The sequence below is a fragment of the Anolis sagrei genome, chromosome 9, assembly GCF_037176765.1.
Source record: "Anolis sagrei isolate rAnoSag1 chromosome 9, rAnoSag1.mat, whole genome shotgun sequence".
Lineage (NCBI taxonomy): Eukaryota > Metazoa > Chordata > Lepidosauria > Squamata > Dactyloidae > Anolis > Anolis sagrei.
Window position 1 is genome coordinate 13,950,088 of NC_090029.1, and position 24,611 is coordinate 13,974,698.

General features: G+C 41.9%; 1 protein-coding gene across 11 annotated transcripts in view; it reads right to left on the reverse strand.

The window, feature by feature from the left end:
* The window catches only part of MEF2A (myocyte enhancer factor 2A), a 116,118-nt gene extending 99,216 nt beyond the window's left edge, over positions 1 to 16,902 (reverse strand). For 3 of the 11 annotated variants that reach the window (XM_060755657.2, XM_060755659.2, XM_060755655.2), the window contains exon 1: positions 16,521 to 16,900. The gene's annotated coding sequence lies outside the window, so the exon portion shown is untranslated. Of the gene's footprint in view, positions 1 to 16,520 lie in introns of all 11 variants that reach the window. The other 8 variants (XM_060755662.2, XM_060755660.2, XM_060755664.2 and 5 more) reach the window with 5 other exon arrangements.
* Between the last annotated feature and the right edge of the window lie 7,709 nt (positions 16,903 to 24,611).

Below are 24,611 nucleotides of genomic sequence, written 5' to 3' on the forward strand. Positions count from 1 at the left end.
ACCAAAATTGACACACAGAAAGCACTGTGGACTCAAGCAATGATGGATCTGGACCAAACTTGGCACAAATACTGGTGGAGTTTGATGAAAATAGACATTGACATTTAGGAGTTGTAATTGCTGAGATTTGCAGTTAACCTACACTCAAAGAGTACTCTAAACCCAATGGATGTGCACTAAATTTGGCACACTACTTACACGGCCAGCATTGAATACTGGTGGGGTTGGAGGGGTTGCCTTTGACTTCTGGGACTTGTAGTTCACCAACACCAAAAAGGAAAAAGAGGACAGGCACAGAGATCTTCAGCCTTCTCCACCAACGGGGTTCCTAAGACCACTAAAAATATAAGTTTTCTGATGATGTTTGGTGACCCCTCGAGACCCACAGGGGTCCCAATCCCAAGGTTGAGAAACGCTGCCTTAAACAATAAGCAAGTTTCTACTGCATAGGTTTATATTTCAAAACCCAGAAAGCTGAAAGCTAAAATCTTTTATCTTCCCATGCATATCCATTGCAAAACAGATACAGGTACTAACCATGAAGTCATTATAACCTAGGCAGATCAAAAGTGCAGGATTTTTTTGTGTCCTCCTCCCTCTATCTGTCTCTTTTCCTTGTGTTGTGTCTTTAGAGCAGGTATGAGCAAACTTTGGCCTTCCAGATGTTTTTGACTCCAACTTCCACCATTCCTAACAGCCTCAGGCCCCTTCCTTTTCCCCCTCAGCCGCTTAAGTCTAAAGGTAGGGGTCACTTTTTATTCATTTTTGAAGTCCTTCTGGCTATAAATGCTTTAAAAATAAATGCAATGCTGAGGAAAAGACACTAGTTTAGAATTGTGACAACAATTCTGGGCTCGTGAGCTCCCTCTTCCCATTCTCTACCCTCAAAGCCACAAAGACATCAGAAGTTTCTGCCTGTTTACACTAACCACAGCTCCGCATTATGTTCATACCATGAACTAAGGTTCGTCTTCATACAAACAAGGCACGTTCAGACACTGTGGCTTAAAGCCACAGTTATGAATGTCACAAACCATAGTTCAAATTGACCACAGGTTGTCAGGAAGATACAGTAGACTGCTGTTGACCTAATATGAACAGAAAGCCCTCTGAATTTCTCCTCACAACTATACAAGATGAAGAAGGAACAGTAAAATATGATATTATTTATCATGACTCAGAAAAACTGAAATGTTAAATACAACTGTCTTGTAACAAAAACAATGTAATCATCGGGTTGCTGTGAGTTTTCCGGGCTGTCTGGCCATGTCCCAGAAGCATTCTCTCCTGACGTTTTGCCCACATCTATGGCATCCTCAGAGGTTGTGAGGTCTGTTGGAAATTAGGAAAGTTAGGTTTATATATCTGTGGAATGTCCAGGAATCAGTCAGGCTTTGAAGCTGCAAGGCTATTCAGTGCTGATCAGGGAGATCAACTGCAGCTTTCACGCTTGCCTCAAACAGACAAGAGTTCTTTCTCCCACCCTGGACATTATTCCACATATGTACGGACCCCACTTGCCTAGTTTCCAGCGGACGTCGCGGCCTCTGGGGGTGCCTGCCATGGATGTGGGCAAGGCGTCGGGGGGGGGATGCTTCTGGAGCATGGCCAGACAGCCTGGAGAACTCACAGCAACCCAGATATTGTGGGTTATTCCGCCTTGATATTCTGGGTTATATGGCTGTGTGGAAGGGCCCTTAGTCAGATGAGACTTTTGGCTGCTGCAATAGAGAGTGTCGTGTTCACTCTCCAGTACAAGTATGCTCTTCACTGGCGCTTATGGCTCGAAGCAGAGGAATGTCCAGGGTGGGAGAAAGAACTCTTGTCTGTTGGAGGTAGGTGTGAATGTTGCAATTGGCTACCTTCACTAGCATTGAATGTCCTAGCAGTTTCAAGGTCTGGCTTCTCACTGCCTGGGGGAATCCATTTTTGGGAGGTGATTAGCTGGCCCTGATTGTTTCTTCTCTGGAATTCCCCTATTTTTGAGTACTGTGTTTTATTTACTACTAGCTTGGGGACCCGGCGTTGCCCGGGTTATTAGAGAAAGTGGGTAATGGTGGTTCTGTATGCCAAGTTTGGTCTTTATTGGTCTTTGCATTGTTTTCAGGAAGTGAGTGAAGGTACTTGAAGTCCCATCATCCATGGCCCATCCTCCTACAAACAGCAGCAGGATATAGAGTGGGTCATGGGGGCTCTGTGTGCCACGTTTGGTCTTTATCAGTCATTAGATGAGGGTGGCAGTGGTGTCAGTAAGGGAGTGAAGGTACTGCAAGTCCCATCATCCAAAGTCCATCCCCTTTCAAACTGCAGCAGGTTGTAGAGTGGATCATGGTGGCTCTGTGTGCCAACTTTGGTCTTGATTGGTCATTAGAAGAGGGTTGCAGCAATCTTTGGAAGGGAGTGGAGGTACTTGAAGTCCCATCATTCATGGTCTGTCCTCCTCCAAACTGCACCAGGATGTAGAGTGGGTCATGGAGACTCAGTGTGCCAAGTTTGGTCTTTATCGGTAATTGGATGAGGGTTGCAGTGGTCTCAAGTATTGAGCAATGGTACTGCAAGTCCCATAATCCATGGTCCATCCCCGACCAAACCACACCAGGACATAAAGTGGGTCATGAGAGGTCTATGTGCCAAGTTTGGTCCTGATCAGTCATTGGATGAGGTTAACAGCGGTCTCCGAATGTGAGTGATGGTACTGCAAGTCCCATCATCCATGGTTCATCCTCCTCCAAACTGCAGTAGGATGTAGAGTGGGTCATGGGGGCTCTGTATGCCAAGTCTGGTCTGTATTGGTAATGTTCTTACTCAGCCCCCTCTGGCCTTTTCCTTTCGTCTCTTTGTCATCTCGGAATCTTGGAATTGAGGCTGGCCAATCAGAGACCATATGCAAATTTCCTTCTCATGTCCCCGTTTCTGCCATTCACTGTTTTCTCCACCAGGGGCTCCTCTTGAAGCTGGCCAATCAGAGACCATATGCAAATTTCCTTCTCATGTCCCTGTTTCTGCCATGAACTGTTTTCTCCACCAGGGGCTCCTACTGAAGCTGGCCAATCAGAGACCATATGCAAATAGCACCACTGCGGCAGCCAATCCGAATGTTGGAACTTTCAGGCTGGCCAATCAGAACGCTGGCACATACACCGCCCTTCCGCCCTCCACAATTCCTCTGTCCGATACAAACACTCTTCTTTATTATATATATAGATTATCATTTTAGAGCAGGGGTCCTCAAACTAAGGCCCGAGGGCCAGATACGGCCCTCCAAGGTCATTTACGCGGCCCTCACTCAGGGTCAACCTAAGTCTGAAATGACTTGAAAGCACATAACAACAACAATCTTATCTCATCAGCCAAAAGTAGGCCCACACTTTCCATTGAAATACTAAGTTTATATTTGTTAAAATTGTTCTTCATTTTAATTATTGTATCATTTTAAAGTGTTTTTTGCACTGCAAATAAGATATGTGTAGTGTTCATAGGAATTTGCTCATTGTTTTCAAATTATAATCCGGCCCTCCAACAGTTTGAAGGACTGTGACCTGGCCCTCTGTTTAAAAGGTTTGAGGACCCCTGTTTTAGAGTTTTTTTAATACTCTAAAATCCTTTTCTTTTTAAAAAAGGAAAAAAAGGAGGAAACCATGAATATGAACAAAATCTGGCTACCCATATTACAAAAACTCTAAAATCAAGACAGTAAATAAAAAACAACCCACAAAAACAGGGGAATTCCAGACCAGAAACAATCAGGACCAGGTAATTACCTCCCAACAAAGGATTCCCCCATGTAGTAAGAAGCTATACCTTGACATTGCTAGGACATTAAATGCTAATCAAGGTGGTCAATTGAAACATATCTACCTCAAATAGACAAGATTTCTTTCTCCCACCCTGGACATTATTCCACAGGGATGTAAACCCTATTTTCCTCTGAGGGTGCCCACCATAGATGCGGGCAAAACGGCAGGAGAGAATGCTTCTGGAACATAGCCAGACAGCCTAGAAAACTCAAAACAACCCAGTGATTCTGGCCATGAACGCCTTCGACAATACAATGTAATCATCTATGCACCTAGAAGTACCCATATCATAGGTTTGAGATAATTTTAGACAGTTTCTAGAAACAGTTGAAATATACTTGAGCAATGAACAGCTCAGTAGCCTATAATAACATTTCTTTACTTCAAGTACACATGCTAACAGAGTAGACTATCATTTTGTTACAGCAGACAGAAATATAATGCACACTGAAATACAAAATTTCTATCAGTCATTAAAGAGTTTCAGACATAAGAAGTGCAATTTTAAGTCTATTCAGCGTGGCAATATCTAATGCCTAAAATACTTTGCACTATCAAGTTCTTTTACTCATGCAAAAGAAAGTGCTACCTATGAAGGTGACAGATGAAAGGACCCATCTTGCACTGAAGGAGAAAGCAAATTTCTCTTCTCACAGCATTGTTCTGTGTTTGTGGATTTACAGTGGAGTGATAACCAATGTGATTACTCAACAAGTCCCATTAAGCCATCGACTTTAGAAGCTTAAGCTAAATCTTCAGATTACATCTCTGGAAGAGTTAAGAGTGATAACAAAAAATATACAGCTGCTTCAAAACATGTTAAATTAGCATCTTCCTCAGACCACAGGGTCTTAACAAAAATCACACTTACTCTCAAAATGTACTTTGGTCTAAATCTAATTGGTAATCTCCATTATTATGGACCCGCTGGTAAGTAGACACTCGTATCATTCCCATTTAATGGCTCTATTCTAGTGGAATAGTCAGCAATGTTGTAATGGTTTCAGTGCTGGACCAAGCCCTGGAAAGTGACTGGGTGACCTTGGATGAATCACACTCTCTCAGCCTCAGAGGAAGCCAAAGCAAATGCCCTCAGAAGAAATCTTGCCAAGAAACCCCCATGATAAAGTTGCCTTAGGATCACCATATGGCAGAAATGACGCAACATATTCATCAATGAATGATGTCATTTCAAAGTATCGTATATACTCGAGTATAAGCCGACCCGAATATAAGCCGAGGTACCTAATTTTACCACAAAAAATGGGAAAATATATCGACTCGAGTATAAGCCGAGGGTGGGAAATGCAGCCGCTATGGGTAAATTTCAAAATAAAAATAGATACCAATAAAATTACATTAATTGAGGCACCAGGAGGTGAAATGTTTTTGAATATTTACATAAAACTGTAATTTGAGATAAGACTGCCCAACTCTGATTAAATTATTATTTTAACCTTCTTCAATGTAAATATACTTACACATCCTTCCAACAATAATAAAGAGAATAAAATAATAAATGTAATAATAATAACAATAAAGTAAAATAATGGAAATGCAATAATAACAGTAATAGAGCAAAATAATAAATGCAATAATAATAAAGTATAATAAATGTAATAATAATAACAATAATAGGGTAAAATACTGTAAATGTAATAATAAAGAAAGTAAAATAATACATGAAATAAAAATAATACTAATAACAGAATAAAGTAATAAATAACCTTGACTCGCGTATAAGCCGAGGGGAGCTTTTTCAGCCTAAAAAGGGGCTGAAAACTAGGCTTATACTCGAGTATATACAGTAATCGATTTAACTATCAGGTCCATCTTTCTGACGCTACATTAATAACTCTATTGAGCATATTCCTCATGTCACTTTATTTCCTTGTATTTCCTAATGTTGTTCCCTCTCTCCTTCCGCCAAACCTTTCACATGCCTAACCAAGATCAGTTAGGCAGTATTATAATACCGCTGACCCTTCTGACAATTCCAGTGAGACAGAAGGCCACAGTTCTGAACACAGCAAGGTTTGCACACCCTCACCCCAAAAGTCATTTCAGACCACAATAGAAATAGCTCCATTGGTTGCCAGACTACTTCCAAGTAGAATTCAAAGTGCTGGTTTGGATCTATACAGAGCTACATGGTTTGGAATCCTATTTAAAATACTATTATCACCACAATAAGTAGCCCTTGAATAATAATAATAATAATAATTATTATTATTATTATTATTTATATCCCGCTTTTGTCCCTTTTGTGTGTGTCAGGAGCGACTTGAGAAACTGCAAGTCGCTTTTGGTATGAGAGAGTTGGCTGTCTGCAAAGATTTTGCCCAAGGGACATCCTGATTTTTTATCATCCTATAGGAGGCTTCTCTCATATCCCTGCATGAGAAGCTGGAGCTGACAGACGGGAGCTCACCCCACTCCTCAGATTCGAACCAATGGCCTTTTGGTCAGCAGTCCTGTTGGTACAAGGGTTTAACCCATCACACCACTGGGGGCCCTAAACGGGATCCAAAGCAGCTTACAACATTATATAAAAGACAATACAAAGCATTATGTATATGAAAAACAATAACCTATAAAACAAATTTACAATAAGAAATAAATATATTGAAAAACTTTTGTCCAATACTATTATTGCAGGCAACTCAACAAGACAGATTGTAAACATTAACATGACTCAATAAAAATTAGACTTCCTGAACACATTTTCCAAGTGAAAAAAATGATCTATGCCATGAAAAGTCTTGCTTTATTTCACTCATCCTGTATTTAAACTTTAGAGACACTCCCCCAATGTTTTATATAAATCTCCAAATTATATATACTGAATCCAATTTAATATGAGCCATCGTGAGCCGCAGAAATGCCAAGCCGTTTGTTTACTTCATCAGACTGCATATTAACACCTACCGTATTTTCCGGCATACATGGCAACTGGGGGTATAAGACAACCCCCAACTTTTAAAGATAAAATACAGAGTTAGGGATATATTCGCCGTTTAAGACTACCCCTCTTCCATCATTATGCCCCCGCCGCTCTCCTTTCAAGGACCTCCTCCATCCTCACCACTCATCTCCTCCAAAGACTACTGGGCTTGCCTAGGCCCAAGGAAGTGCCTCCGGACAACGACTTCCAGCAGCCCTGAGCAGCGGTGTGCCTTAGATATGTTCACTGAGGCATTCTGGGAGCCATAGGAGTCAGGGAACGACTGTTTCCAGAACACCTCAGTGTGTACATCCAAGGCACGCCGCTGCCCGGGGCTGCTGGAAGTCATCCAGAGGCGCTTTCTTGCACCTCAGGATGATGACTCCCAGCAGCCCTGGATGGTGGTGTGCCTTGGATGTACTCACTGAGGCATTCTAGGAGCAGTAGGAGTCAGGGAACTACGGCCCCCAGAATGCCTCAGTGAACATATCCAAGGCACACCACTGCCCAGGGCTATTGGAAGTCGTTGTCCGGAGGCACTTTCTTGGGCCTAGCCAAGCCCAGTGGCCTTTGGAGGAGGTCCTTCAAAGGAGAGCGAGGGGACACAGGGAAAGTCCAGCGGGTCATCACCCCCAGGCGGTCTTTGTGGCAATGCAACCTGCCATTCCTCCTCCCCATGCCCTCCCTCCACCCTCCTCTCTACCTCCTCAAGGAAATTTTATTCTTTTCTTTTAATTATCATTATTTTAATTTATACCCAACATATTAGATGACCCTGACTTTTCACAAGATTTTCCAGGCTTAAAAAGTCATCTAGTACACCAGAAAATATGGTAGTCTAAAGTGAGCAAGCCTGCTACAGATAAAAATCCCATCGTTCTCACTAGCACATGGAAAAAACAAACTATTTTGAGATATAATTGACCAATAAAATAATGGGTGCTTCATATTAAAATACTAGTTGCCACTATGACGGCAAAACATGTTCTTAAAAATGTCAGAGACATGGCATGCCACTGCTCTCGTTAATAAAAATAATCCAGGAATTTCAAAATATTTTACTAAATGCTTCTGAGCAAAACCCTGATTAACAACAATCAGATCATATCTACTTGAATCTTTTTTTAGTAGAACATATAACTGATATTTTATGTTACAACTTCTGCAAGATACGTATGATAGACATTTATTTTAGTTAAATAATGCATAAAGCAGTGTTTCTCAACCTTCCTAATGTCGTATCCCCTTAACATTATCTCCCCCCCCCACACACACACACACACACACTATAAAATTATTTTCATTGCTACTTCGTAACTACTTCCTAATTTTGCTACTGTTATGAATTGCAATGTAAACATCTGATATGCAGGATGTATTTTCACACACTGGACCAAATCTGGCACAAATCCCTGATACGCCCACATTTGAATACTGGTGGGATTGGGAGGATTGATTTTGTCATTTAGGAGTTGTAGTTGCTGGGATTTATAGCTCACCTACAATCAAAGAGCATTCTGTACTCCACCAACAATGGAACTTGGCACACAGAACTCCCATGACCAAGAGAAAATACTGAAAGGATTTGGTGGGCATTGACCTTGAATTTTGGAGTTGCAGTTCACCTGCATCCAGAGAGATCTGTGGACTCAAACTTGGCACGAATACTCAATATGCCCAAATGTGAACACTGGTGGAGTTTGGGGAAAATGAACCTTGACATTTGGGAGTTGTCGTTGCTAGGATTTATAATTCACCTACAATCAAAAAGCATTCTGAACCCCACCAACGATAGAATTGGGGTAAACTTCCCACACAGAACACCCATGACCAACAGAAAAGACTGTGTTTTGATGGTCTTTGGCGACCCCTCTGACACCCCCCCCCCCGACCCCCAGAGGCCTTTATGTTTTATTTAAAAAATCAGTAACTTCCTATAAGAACTTCGTAAGAAAAATATGTGTTTCCCCCCCCCCCAAGGTTTTATTTATTATTTATTTATTTATTATTTATTATACTTGTATACCGCCGTTTCTCAGCCTGAGCGGCGACTCAACGCAGTTTACAACAGATAAAATCAACAACAATATACAATATAAAAAACCACAAGGCATAGAATACAATATTAATCCAACAATAAACAACACCATGCATCTCACAACTAAAATCATGATCCAGTTCGTCGTCCGATTTTCCAATTCCTGTAATCATCACATTGGTTGCACTGTTTAACCGAATGCCCGTTCAAACATCCAGGTTTTTAATCTTTTTCGGAACACCATCAGCGAGGGGGCTGATCTTACCTCCATGGGGAGGGCGTTCCACAGCCGGGGGGCCACCACAGAAAAGGCCCTGTCTCTCGTCCCTGCCAGCCGCACCTGTGATGCAGGTGGGATAGAGAGCAGGGCCTCCCCAGAAGATCTGAGGGTCCTGGTGGGCTGATAGGTAGAGATACGTTCGGATAGGTAACTTGGATAAGGGATAATTCTCTCACATCAATTATGGCAATACATCACACATTCAAGCAAAGGACACCAACATACCAACATACCATAATAATGAGAAAAAATCACTTGCTAAGTACAGTACTTGGGTTCCCTTATCACCAGCAGGATGCCTATATAAACATAAACCGATGTTTTGAAAAGTCGAGCTTCATAAACTCAGCTAACCTCAGTGTGAACTTTAGAGAACTGCCATTTTGCATAGAGGCAGAAAGACCTCTATTGCTTTGTGACTTATTCCCAAGCACCATTTGCCTTTTAAAAATATATTTCTTTTGAAGTTTGTCCACGGTAACCAAAAAATATACAGCAAGGAAGTAAAAATAAAATTCCCTGGCTAGCATGAGGAATTGTTTCCATGGCACTCTTCCCTGTTGCTTCTTTTCAATACAGGTATCTATACTTATCTTCCCAAACGTGGATAAATAACTATTTTCAGCCAAATCCAACACTAGCAAAAGCGTATCCCCTGCTCTCTCCTCAACCAACATGAGACAAATATCCATTAGCAATAATGAAGTTAGCTCCTAAAGGCCTGGTCTCCAAACAGACAATCAACTCCACAATCCATTGCTATTTCCCTACTGTAATTCCCAGGCTTTACCCATTATGTTTTTTATACAGGTTGAGCCTCCCTTATCCAGAATTCCAAAACCCAAGACTCAAAACTTGGCTACATGGGTGGCTGGGAAAGGGACGGTTCAATGTACACAGACATGTACTTAAAGGGTTCGGTATGTTTAGCCTGCAAGAAGAGAAGGGTGAGAGGAGACATGAGAGCGATGTTGAAATATCTGAAAGGATGTCACATTGAGGAGGGAAGAAGCTTGTTGTCTGCTGCTCTGGAGATCAGGACACAGAGCAATAAATTCAAACTGTGGGAAAAGAAATTCCACTTAAGCCTTAGGACAGTGTTTCTCAACCTGAGGGTCAGGACCCCTGAGGGGGTCATGAAGGGGTGTCAGAGGGGTCACCAAAGACCAAAAGTAAACAGTATTTTACTTCTGTGTTGGAAGTTTGGCCCAATTCTATCGGTGGGGTTCAGAATGCTCTTTGATTGTAGATGAACTATAAATCCCAGCAATTACAACTCCCAAATGTCAAGGTCTATTTTCCCCAAACTCCACCAGTGTTCACATTTGGGCATACTGAGTATTCATGCCAAGTTTGATCCTGATCCATCATCATTTGAGTCTGCAGTTTTCTCTGGATGTAGGTAAACTACAACTCCAAAACTCAAGGTCATTGCCCACTAAATTCCAGTATTTTCGGTTGGTCATGGGAGTTCTGTGTGCCAAGCTTGCTTCAATTCCATCATTGGTGGAGTTCAGAATGCTCTTTGGTGAACTACAAATCTCAGCAACTACAACTTCCAAATGACAAAATCAATCCCGCCCCCAAACCCCACCAGTATTCAAATTTGGGTGTATCGGGTACTTCTGCCAAATTTGGTCCAGTGAATGAAAATACGTCCTGCATATCAGATATTTAAATTATGATTCATTGCAGTAGCAAAATTACAGTTATGAAGTAGCAACAAAAATAATTTTATGGTTGGGCGTCACCACAAAATGAAGAACTGGATTAAGGGGTCGCGGCATTAGGAAGGTTGAGAAACACTGCCTTAGGAAGTCCATGACAGGCAAGTGTAGAGAACACCACACAACAGACCACCTACTACAATGCGGCCTGAGCCCTGCCACATGCACAATGGAGGACCTTCTTATAGCAACACCAGAGGCGCTCCAAGTGGGCAGCTACGGGTCAAAGGACATTTAATATAATGCCAAGTTTTTAAACTTTGCTTGAATACATTTCAACTGTAACCTTGGTTCGCTTCTGACACAATAAATAAATAAGCATTAGGAAGGACTTCCTGGGTGTAAGAGTGGAACTCACTGCCTCAAACCTCCTTCCTTGGAGGCTTTTAAACAGAGGCTGGATGGCCATCTGTCAGGGGTGCTCTGATTGTGCTTTTCCTACACAGAAGCAGGTGGTTGTACTGGACGGCCCATGTGGTCTCTTCAAACTCTATTATTCTATGTTTCATGCACAAAAGTATTTTTTTAAATTGTACAAAATCACCTTCAAGTGATGTCCATGAAACACAAATGAATGATGTGCTTGGAGTTGCTTTCCCATCTCCTAGATATCTCAATGGGTATATGTAAGTACCGGCAGCCCTCAAGTTACGAACAAGAGAGGTTTGTTCTCAAGTTGAATTTGTATGCATGTCGGAACACATACATTTTGTAAGTGTAACTCCAGGCACACACACACGCACATATATAAGCTTTGGACAGCATAGGGAAGGGTTAATATCCCTCTGGTGTTTCTTTTGCTGCCTATTTTCCGTGTTCAGAAAATTTCGTCTCACTTTCTGTCCCTGTGAGAATTGGATTCTGAAAAAACGGGCTTGTTTGGAAACAAGGACTGGAGATAAAGCATCACTGGAGACCCCTTTTCTCCATGATAATAACTCTTCCAGTAGTGGACTTCCTTTCCAAGGGATAGATTTCTCTCACTTCCTGTTGCCTCTCCCCCATTGTTGCTGTTGTTACTATTATATTTATTTATATCCCGCCTTTCTCCCTATGAAGACTCAAGGCAGCTAACATGTATCCACATTAAACCAAGTTAAAAAAATAATTAAATAATAATAGTGTGGCAAAAACATACAATATATACTCGAGTATAAGCCGACCCGAATATAAGCCGAGGGACCTAACTTTACCACAAGAAACTTGGAAAATGTATTGACTCGAGTATAAGCCGAGGGTGAAAAATTCAGCTGCTACTGAAAATCATCAGTAGGTTAAAAGTTTTTGTGTATTTACATAAAACTGTAATTTAAGATAAGACTATCCAACTCTGATGAAACCATTATTCTAATCTTCTTCAACGTCAATGTGCTTGCGTATCCTTCCAATGATAATAAAGAGAGTAAAATAATAAATGTAATAATAATAATAATAATAATAATAATAATAAAGTAAATAATGGAAATTTAATAACAGTTATAGAGTAAAATAATAAATGTAATAATAATACATAGAGTAAAATAATAAATGTAATAATAATATATAGAGTAAAATAATAAACGTAAGAAAATAATGCCACAGTAAAATAATGTAAAGGTAATAATAATAATAATAATAATAATAATAATAATAATAAAGTAAATAATGGAAATTTAATAACAGTTATAGAGTAAAATAATAAATGTAATAATAATACATAGAGTAAAATAATAAATGTAATAATATATTAGTACAGTAAAATAATGTAAAGGTAGTAATAATAATAATAATAATAATAATAATAATAATAAAGTAAATAATGGAAATTTAATAACAGTTATAGAGTAAAATAATAAATGTAATAATAATACATAGATAAAATAATAAATGTAATAATATATTAGTACAGTAAAATAATGTAAAGGTAGTAATAATAATAATAATAATAATAATAAAGTAAATAATGGAAATTTAATAACTGTTATAGAGTAAAATAATAAATGTAATAATAATACATAGAGTAAAATAATAAATGGAATAAAATAATACTACAGTAAAATAATGTAAAGGTAATAATAATAATAATAATAATAATAATAATAATAAATAGAGTAAAATAATAAATGTAATAAAAATAATACTAATAACAGAGTAAAATAAGAAATAACCTTGACTCAAGTATTTTTTAAAAAATTATTAATCAATTTTATATACCGCCACTCCCCGAAGGCTCAGAGCGGTTTACAATATACACATCTGATACATTACATTTAAAATCAAAGAAAAATAGCATAAGCCTAGGAGAACTTTTTTAGCCTAAGAAAGGGACTGAAAAAATAGGCTTATACTCGAGTATATACAGCAATTAAAATACAGCAAATACATTATAATGGCCTTTAAAACTCATATCCCCCCGCCCCCCAATCCCACCCATTGTGGGTGTTTGTAAACTGGAGATTGCCTGTACGCCCAAAACCCAAATGGCTTCTAATGCCAAGTATTTTGGATAAGGGATATTCAGCCAATATCACTTTCATTTACGTCTCACACATGCAACTGGGATTCGGGAAACGCAACAAATCCACTGTTTTGCCTAACAGTCCCTGGTTTCCTGTCTTTCCATGTTTATTTTAGCACTGGGGGGGGGGGGGTTCAATGATTCAAACGGGGGGGGGGGGGGAGAGACAGGGAAGAAAGGACGGCCTCTAAAATTTGAGTCCTGCGTCTCACCCTAATCTACACGTCAAAGGGGTGCAAAGAATGTGAAGGGAGCCATTCACAGATGGGAAGGAACATGGCTCTATCAACAAGAACTTTGCCGACATCCTTCCGTTGCCTCCCCGGATTCAGCCCTGAAGGATACACATTTTGGACATGGATGCACTATCCTCAATCTCTGACTCCATAACCTTGCTGCCACTTCTTCCTCACTCGGAAAAAAAATAACATGATTACGCTCCAAGAAACTGAATTAGAACGTTTTTAATAGGTCCCTTTTTCGCTCTGTTGCTCTGCTCTTGTTTCCTTGAGAGAAAAGCAGGAAACATGACCAAGAAAGAAAGATGCGTGTTTTCTCCTCTCGCATTCAAAACAAGTTCAAGGAAACCAGAAAAAGGGCCTGGTTTCAGACTTTCAGCCATTGTTTTCTCTCCTCAGCTGCCTCACCCCCCCAGGTGACGTCTTCCTCTCCGTTTTGACACAAATACATGATACAATATATATATGGTTTTATGTTTATCAATAATATGCATACATACATACATACATACACACTAGCTGTTCCCTGACATCCGTTGCTGTGGCCCAGTCTGTGTATATGTGTTTTGTGTATGTATATGTCTGTGTATATATTTGTGTATACGTGTGTTTGCATATATATGTGTGTGTGTGTGTGGTTTTGTGCATTCGTTGTAATTTTTGTGGGGTTTTTTTGTTGTTTTTTACTTTTTAAGTCCCTTCTGCTGTGGTTTTCATGGTCACTCGGCCTGATCGGTGTATTGTGTCCAATTTTGGTCAACTCGTCCAGTGGTTTTTGAGTTATGTTAATCCCACAAACGAACATTACGTTTTTGTATGTATGTATGTATGTATGTATATATATTTTGTGTGTGTGTGTGTGTGTGTATATATATATATATATATTTGCTGTTCGCATTTGTCGTGAACCGCTGTGAGTCGCCTTCGGGCTGAGAACAGCGGTATATAAGTAAGGTAAATAAATAAATAAATAATCTCTCTATATTTTATATATATACCGTATATACTCAGGTATAAGCCGACCCAAATATAAGCCGAGGCACCTAATTTTACCACAAAAAACTGGGGAAATGGATTGACTCGAGTATAAGCCGAAGGTGGGAAATGCAGCATTTACGGGTCAATTTCAAAATAAAAATAGATACCAATAAAATTGCATTAATTGAGGCATCAGTTGGTTAAATGTTTTTGAATATTTACATAAAACTGTAATTCAACATAAGACTGTCCAACTCTGATTCAACCATTATTCTCACCGTCTTCAATGTAAATATGCTTGCGGATCCTTCCAATAATAATAAATAGAGTAAAATAATGGTAATAATAATAATAGAGTAAAAGAATAAATGTAATAACAATAATAGAGTAAAAGAATAAATGTAACAATAACAATAATAAATAGAGTAAAAGAATAAATGTAATAACAACAATAATAAAATAAAACAATAACAATAACAATAACAATGAAGTAAAATAATAAATAACCTTGACTTGAGTATAAGCCGGGGGAGACATTTTCAGCCTAAAAAAAGGACTGAAAAACTAGGCTTATACTCGAGTATATATATATATATATATATAGTTTCTCTATATAAGTGTGTGTGTGTGTGTGTGTGTGTGTGTGTACGCGCCTGTCTGGGAGGGCCCTTCCTTCCTTCCTTTCACTTCTTTCCTTTTCCCTTCCTTCCTTCCTTCATTCCTTTTCTTTCCTTTTCCCTTCCTTCCTTCCTTTCCCTTCTTTCCTTTTCCCTTCCTTCTTTTTCCCTTCCTCCTTTCCTTTCACTTCTTTCCTTTCACTTCTTTCCTTTTCCCTTCCTTCCTTCCTTCCTTTTCCCTTCCTTCTTTCCTTTCACTTCTTTCCTTTCACTTCTTTCCTTTCACTTCTTTCCTTTTTCCTTCCTTCCTTCCTTCCTTCCTTCCTTCCTATCCTTTTCCCTTTCCACCTTCCTTCCTTCCCTTCCAGATAGGCCTTCTACTCCAGGATCTGATCACAGTTTTTTTGTTTATCCCAGATTATCTGGCAGTGCAGACTCATATAATCCAGTTTAAAACAGAAAACCTGGGATTGGGTCCTGGGATAGAGGGCTTGTCTGGAAGGACCCTTTCCTTCCTTCCTTCCCTTCCAGACAGGCCCTCTATCCAGGATCTGCTCCCAGTTTGAGGATCCCAGATTATCTGGCAGTGGGGACTCACATAACCCTCATATAACCCAGTTTAAAATAGAAAACTTGGGATTGGGTCCTGGGATAAAGAGCCTGTCTGGATGGGCCCTTTCCTTCCTTCCTTTCTTCCTGCCCTTCCAGCCAGGCCCTGTATCCCAGGTTCTGATCCCATGTTTCCTGTTTATCCCGGATTATCTGTCAAAGTGGATTTATATAATCCGTTTTACAGCATAATCCGGTTTAAATTATGATGATGATTAGAGCAGGACTTGTTTATCCCAGATTATCTGGCAGTGGGGACTCGTATAATCCAGTTTAAAACAGAATACCTGGGATTGGGTCCTGGAATAGACTGTCTGGAAGGCCCCTTCCTTTCCTTCCTTCATTTCTTCCTTCCTTTCCAGACAGGCCCTCTACCCCAGTTTCTGATCCCATGTTTCCTGTTTATCCCGGATTATCTGGCAGTGGGGACTCGTATAATCCAGTTTAAAACAGAAAACCTGGGATTGGGTCCTGGAATAGAGGCCCTCTACCCCAGTTTCTGATCCCATGTTTCCTATTTATCCCGGATTATCTTTCAATGTGGATTTATATAATCCGCTTTACAGCATAATCCGGTTTAAATTATGATGATATTAGAGCAGGACACCTGGGCTCAGATCCTCTGAAGAAGAAAGCGGGATATCAACATAGAGTCAGCATAGAAGCAAAGAGAGAGCCTGACACGCATGCAGACACGTGTAGGGGGCGCACGTCTGAACGCGGGCGGGAAGAGGGTAGGCGTGGAGGATGGGGACTATATTTCCGCGAGGGCGACGGGCAGGCCGCGTACTCACCCGTCCAAGCCTCTCCTTCCTTCCTCCTTCCTTCGGCCTCCCCGACTGAGGCACCTTCGGAGAGACAGGCACGGGCGGAGGGATCCGCTCGCGGCGCTCCGCCGGGGCCGGGACTACTTCCGCGCCCCTTCCCTGCACTCGCCAAGTCGAAAGACGCCTTTGCTTTTGCGCGTATCCTTCCGCCGCAGCCTCACAACCAATAACCAAACGCTCCGCTCTGGCTGCTGACCGGAAAAGAATGCGAGCTAGAACGCCAAGCGTGCGGCCGCGACGTCGCCTCTGTACGCGCTCCTTCTCTATTCACTTCTCCTTCCCCTCCGCGTCGGGACTATTTTTCCTCTCGCACTATAGGGGAGCGGCTCGGCCTCTTGCGTTCCTCCCGCCGTCACTCTTCTCACATCGCGACCTGATTGGTCCTTGTCAACAGTCGCGCCCGCCCTCTGACCAATCCCGAGACGAGAAACTAAACAGCCAATCGGCGGAATGTTAGTGGGCGGGGACTCGCCTTCGAGTTTGACAGCACTGTGACCCAATCAGCGCAGGGTTGTGACCAATGACCAAAACACCAATCGGAATCAAGTAATGGATGGAGCCCTTCTCTGTAATCCTTGAGGTCCTCAAAGTGTCAAAGGCGGCACGCATGCGCAGAGAGCGAGTGACGCATACTCAAGGGGAGAGACGTCATGGAATGAAACGCGAGCTCCGATTGGTTAGGAATTCTCTGAGGGCGGCACTCCAACCCGACGCCGGCCAATCACAACGGATGTTAAGGAGGCTGTTTTTTCCCCCCTTCATTTTTGACAATCTCATAGAATCCTAGAGTTGGGAGAGACCTCATGGTCATCCAGTCCAACCCCATTCTGCCAAGAAGCAGGAATATTGCATTCAAAGCACCCCCGACAGATGGCCATCCAGCCTCTGTTTAAAAACCTCCAAAGGAGGAGCCTCCACCACACTCTGGGGCAGAGAGTTCCACTGCTGAACAACTCTCACAGTCATAGAATGATAGAATCATAGAGTTGGCCATCCAGTCCAACCCCTTGCCGAGAAGCAAGAATATTGCATTCAAATCACCCTTGACACATGGCCATCCAGCCTCTGTTTAAAAACCTCCAAGGAGCCTCCACCACACTCTGGGGCAGAGAGTTCCACTGCTGAACAGCTCTCACAGTCATAGAATGATAGAATCCTAGAGTTGGAAGAGACCTCATGGGCCATCCAGTCCAACCCCCTGCCAAGAAGCAGGAATATTGCATTCAAATCACCCCTGACAGATGGCCATCTCATTTTTGTGTCATTCTTTTCCTGTTATTTTTCCCCACAACTTTTGACTCGCCTCACTTCGTAACTTTGGATTATTTTTCCAATTAGTGTTATTTATTTTCACTTCACTAAAAACTAAATTATTTACTTACTTACTTAGGCGATCCCTCGTAGCTCAAGGATGATGGCCTTCCAGATGTGGTGTCTTGGTGGCTATTCTTGATCCACAGGTTGTCCCGCAGTGAGGACATGGTTTCCAGGTGGAAGGCGGTCCTCTTGGCACGTTTCCCCCTTTTCGCTTCACTTTATTTCTTAATTAGTCGCTCTCCACCAAGGTGCTCCGAGCAACTTACAATTTCAAATAGCATTTCACAATATAAAACATTAAAACCTTTAGCAGTGACTATTACAGGGAAAACCAACTGATCCCTAATCCATCTAAAACACAGACATGTGCCTTTCACCTTAAGAACAGACAAGCATCCCGAGCTCTGAGGATTATTACCTGGGAAGGAATCCCACTGGAGCATTGTAGCGCACCCAAATATCTGAGAGTCACTTTGGACCGTGCTCTGACCTACAAGAAGCACTGCCTGGACATCAAGCAAAAAGTGGGCGCTAGAAACAATATCATACGAAAGGTGACTGGCACAACCTGGGGATCACAACCAGACACAGTGAAGACATCTGCCCTTGCGCTATGCTACTCCGCTGCTGAGTATGCATGCCCAGTGTGGAACACATCTCACCACACTAAAACAGTGGATGTGGCTCTTAATGAGACATGCCGCATTATCACAGGGTGTCTGCGCCCCACACCACTAGAGAAATTACACTGCTTAGCCGGCATTGCACCACCTGACATCCGCCGGGAAGTTGCAGCCAATAGTGAAAGGACCAAGGCAGAGACATCTCCAGCTCACCCCTTGTTTGGGTATCAGCCAGCATGTCAACGACTTAAATCAAGACATAGTTTTCTTAGATCTACAGAGACACTCGCTGGAACACCTCAGCAAGCAAGAGTCCAAAAGTGGCAGGCCCAAACCCAGCACCTCAATTCATGGGTGATACCAGATGAGAGACTCCCCCCTGGACACACAGAGGACTGGGCAACTTGGAAAGCGCTGAACAGACTGCGCTCTGGCACCACGAGATGCAGAGCCAATCTTAAGAAATGGGGCTACAAAGTGGAATCCACGACATGCGAGTGTGGAGAAGAGCAAACCACTGACCACCTGCTGCAATGCAACCTGAGCCCTGCCACATGCACAATGGAGGACCTTCTTGTGGCAACACCAGAGGCACTCAAAGTGGCAAGATACTGGTCAAAGGACATTTAATCAGCTACCAAGTTTGCAAAATTTGTGTTTTTTTTTTTTTATCTGTTTGTCTGTTTTGTTCTGTTAGAAATGTAATACAATGTTCTGGTTGCGGATGACACGATAAATAAATAAATAAGCTCTGTGCTGTCGCACGCTGGGCCTGTACATAAGACTGTAGACAGGACATAAATTCTGTGTGCCCAACGGGACGCCAGGGCTGCCTCAGATTAAAGGCCTTTGGATTTCCTTAAACAGAGTCTTTAGATTGCTTAAAGGTTCAACAAAGTGCTTTATTATTGAAATCAAACAGGACTTCAAGGCTTTTTTAATAGTCTATTGGCTCTCTCAATCTTGTCCACAGGGGACAGGCACTATCTTCATAACTGTATTTTTACTAATAGGGAAATCCTTAACCTCTTATCTGGGCAGTCTGTCTTTGCCTCTGTTGGCATGGAGCCCCTACATCCGGTACCAACTGCTTCTGGCTGCCGCGAGTGACCCTTACCAAGCAGAGCGTTGTAGACTTCCAGGGGAAAAGAAGGTGTTCAGGTTTTAGTGATGGCTGGTTGAAGCGCTGTGAGACCGGATTCCCTCAGTAAAGGAGCTGAAAGGCTGTAAAATCCTCAGCAAAAGAGCTGTGCTGAGACTGCTTCTCTCTGGCCAAGCTATGGGGCTGTATATCCCCGGCCAAACTGTAGAAGACGAAGCTTTCTACAGGAGCTCTTGGTTTTATGTCTTGTATGAGAGGCTTCTCTGTGTGGACTGACCCAAAATGGCTCCTATTCCCTCCAAAACCCAAAAAGGGGGCAGGACCAGGGAACCTAACGATAATTGACAGGTCATAGATCCAATAAATGCAAATTAAGGAAAGCCATCTAACTGCAAACTTTAAAATACATGCAGTAATCAACAAATAGCAAGATAAGCTGGAGCTCCTGATGCGGCTGTCCCAGAACAAGCTCATATTTAAATCTTTTCCTGTCCATCAACACTACATTTCCCGTTCTTGAATTCAGAGTAGAGTAACTACTTTGGGAGATTGTGATCGGGCATTCAGACAACGTGGCTGGTCCAGCGGAGTTGGTGGAGGAGGAGCACTTCAGAAGACCTGGAGAGCAGGAGAGAGACAGCTGAAGGAAGAAAAAAAGGCCTACACCTCTCCTGGAAGAGACTGACTGAAGAAGAACGAAGAATACATGGAGTTGGCTTTGCTATCAGAAATTATCTGGTGAAACATCTGACCGAAGCACCCATTGGCATTATCAAACGACTCTTAACCCTCTGAATTAATCTTGCCAAAAACCAACAAGCGCCTGTACACCAACACTAGATGCTGATGAAGACACCAAGGAAAAATTTTACTGTCAGCTGGACACCGTCCTATCGGAGATACCTAAGGAAGACAAAATCATCCTCCTGGGGGACTTCAATGCAAGAGTCGGGCAAGACCTCAACCTGTGGCCAGGGACCATAGGAAAAGACGGGGTTGGAAACAGCAACTTGAATGGCATCCTGCTTCTCACCAAATGTGTGGAACACAATCTTGTCATCCCCAACACGCACTTCCGCCAGAAAAACAAGCTCAAGACATCATGGAAGCACTCTTGGTCAAAGCATTGGCACCTACATAATCACATGCACCAGAGACTGTGATGTGCTTCTCACAAGAGCATTGACAGGTGCTGGTGACTGCTGGATAGACCACAAGCTAATCCATTCCACGATGGCTATCAAGATCATCCCCAAACGCAGACCCCAAGGAAGAAAGATAAGGCGCAAAATGAACACCCAAGCCCTCCAAGCAAGCCCTTCTCCAAACACACTCAAGGATCATCTACCCATAGAACAACCCAAAAAAGTTGAGGAACGTTGGAACAAACTGAAGACCTCCATCATCATAGCCTGCGAAGAAACCATTGGATATCAACTCAAGAAACATCAAGACTGGTTTGACGAAAATGACAACGAGATCCAACAGTTAATTGACAAGAAAAGGAAAGCCTTCCAAACATGGCAGAGAGACACCAGCTGCACTGCTAAGAAAAAGATCTATGCCAGTGCAAAAGCTGAGGTCCAAAGAAGGACCAGAGAATGCAAGAATATCTGGTGAACAAAGAAGGCTAAGGAAATCCAACACTTGGCAAATAGCCATGATTCTCAGGGATTTTTTAAAGCTACAAAGGTCATCTACAGACCAAGAAACCATGGCATATACCTCTACGCTCATCAGATGGAACCAAACTTCTGAAGGACAAAAATCAATTGCACTATGTTGGAAAGAACACTACCAAAGCCTCCTGAAACGCATCTCCAATGTGGCCGAAGAGGTTCTCTCACAAACCCCTCAACAACAAACCAGGGATGAACTTGCAGCACTGCCTAGTTTAGAAGAAGTCAGCAATGCCATCAGCCAACAAAAAAAATAACAAAGCCAGTGGATCTGATGGAATCTGTGCTGAAATCTTTAAGGAGAGTGGACCTGAGCTGACACAACTCCATCAGCTCATAGAAAAAGTGTGGGTGAGCGAGAAAATCAACACAATTCAAGGATGGAGTGGATGAGGGATTAGAGGACATACAACCCCAAATTGGGAAACAAGTCATCCCGGAATACCTGGCCGCTCTAAACAGGTTCAAGTCCTCAGGGCCAGATCAACTACACCCAAGAGTATTGAAGGAACTAGCAGAAGTAATCTCGGAACCATTGGCAATCATCTTTTAGTCTTCTTGGAGAACAGGAGAAGTTCCAGCAGATTGGAGAAGGGCCAATGTGGTTCCAATCTTCAAGAAAGGAAAAAAGGATGACCCAAACAATTACCGTCCTGTCAGCCTCACGTTGATTTCAGGCAAGATTCTGGAAAAGATTGTTAAGGAAGTGGTCTGCAAACACTTAGAAACAAATGCGGTCATCGCTAATAGTCAACATGGATTTATCAAAAACAAGTCATGCCAGACTCATCTGATCTCTTTTTTTGATAGAGTTACAAGCTGGGTAGATGTGGGAATGGCATGGATGTAGCATATCTGGATTTCAGTAAGGCCTTTGACAAGGTCCCCCATGACCTTCTGGCAAACAAACTAGTCCAATGTGAACTAGGCAAAACTACGGTTAGGTGGATCTGTAATTGGTTAAATGGACGAACCCAGAGAGTGCTCACTAATGCTTCCTCTTCATCTTGGAAACAAGTGACAAGTGGAGTGCCGCAGGGTTCCGTCCTGGGCCCAGTCCTGTTTAACATCTTTATTAATGACTTAGATGAAGGCTTAGAAGGCATGATCATCAAGTTTGCAGACGACACCAAATTGGGAGGGATAGCCAATACTCCAGAGGACAGGAGCAGAATTCAAAACGATCCTGACAGATTAGAGAGATGGGCCAAAACTAACAAAATGAAGTTCAACAGGGACAAATGCAAGATACTCCACTTTGGCAGGAAAAACAAAATGCAAAGATACAGAATGGGGGACGATGATGCCTGGCTCGAGAGTAGTAACGTGTGAATAAGATCTTGGAGTCCTCGTGGACAGCAAGTTAAACATGAGCTAACAATTGGCCTGCATCAATAGGAGCATAGTGTCTAGATCTAGGGAAGTAATGTTACCCCTCTATTCTGCCTTGGTTAGACCACACCTGGAATATTGTGTCCAATTCTGGGAACCACAATTGAAGAGAGATATTGACAAGCTGGATTGTGTCCAGAGGAGGGTGACTAAAATGATCAAGAGTCTGGAGAACAAGCCCTATGAAAAGTGGCTTAAAGAGCTGAGCATGTTTAGCCTGAAGAAGAGAAGCCTGAGAGAAGATATGATAGCGATGTATAAATATGTGAGAGGAAGTCACAGGGAAGATGGAGCAAGCTAGTTTTCTGCTTCCCTGGAGACTAGGACACGGAACAATGGCTTCAATATACAAGAAAGGAGATTCCACCTGAACATGAGGAAGAACTTCCTGGCTGTGAGAGCTGTTCAACAGTGGAACTCTCCGCCCCGGAGTCTGGTGGAGGCTCCTTCTTTGGAAGCTTTGAAACAGAGGCTGGATGGCCATCTGTCAGGGGTGCTTTGAATGCAATATTCTTGCTTCTTGGCAGGGGGTTGGACTAGATGGCCCATGAGGTCTCTTCCAACTCTGGGATTCTATTACTCTTCCAGTTAAAAATTTGCTAGAAGAAGAGCATTTTTGAACAAACTGAAACCATGTGTCAAAGACTTGCCAAAGAAAAGAGAGAAAGAGGACAAAATATAACAGCAAAGATGTCTAATGTTTTGGGTGCTGGGGGAAAAAAAAGATATTGCACATGAATCCATGTTTGAATGTTTCTCATACAAACTGTGAATCATCGCAGCAATCCATGAGACTCCGGGGGCAACCGTTAAACCTTTAAATGTCATTGTTTTTATAACATGACTCATTATTTGTTTGTACTTTTGCTAATTCAATGTAAATGCGAACGGTGGCATATCCTTTGTTTCAAATGAATAAAACAACTCCTAAATATCTGATTATTTTGATTAGTGACTGTGTGTTTGTTTGTGTTTTTAAGCAATATAGAAGGTCTAGCCAGCTGGTAGGGAGGCATTTGTTACGCCTCCCGACACATGTCGCTTCAATTGCTTCGGAGTGTTTTCTGACACAGAGCAGAGTCAAAAGTACAGTACATGACTCATGTGTCATCTTGGAGTTGCCTCCAGCACCGATATGCAAATATTATGTAAATTCACCATAGCATGCCTTCACATTGGAGAACTTCATGATCGAGAACAAATATGTTTCAAAAACCTCTGATTTTAATGTTTTAATGTTTCAAGCTTCTGGTCCGAGGCCATAATAAATAAACAAATCAATTCATGATGGTGAGCAAATGCTAATCTTCACGTTCAGGACATACAATCTGGTTAGGTTTAGACTTTGGACTTATTTCAGTTCCTGCCATGAACTTTTGAAGGTACTTTGCATTATATTCAGATAGCCAGATACACCTCAGCAGCTCAGCCACTGAGATTTCTCATTGCTTCTATATTGCTTAAAAACACAAACACACAGTCACTAATCAAAATAATCAGATATTTGGGAGTTGTTCAACAACATGCAGAGCATTTTAGGAGTCTCCAGCACCAACAGGGTTCCCAAATGCTAGGCTTTGCAATGCACCCTTGTACAGGTGATTTTTGGCATCACCGTTGGTTGCATTGTAACTCCCAACGTCATGGCTCAGGTGCAACTTCCTTGTCAAATTAATGCATTTTAAAAGGCCCAGAAATACTGGACTCAAATACATACAATGCCAGAAAAAACTGTCAGGGGTAAAATCGTGATGAAACCTGAGTTTTACTTGTTGGGGATGCTGGATGATCAACTAGAAAGGAAACACAGAAAATTACTACTATATGTGAATAGCACATATACTCCGTTGTGGTGTCACACGCTGGGCCTGTGACAATGACTGTTTATAGGATGTGCTTTCTGTATGCCCAATGGGACACCGGGGTGCCTCAGCTAAAGGGTCCC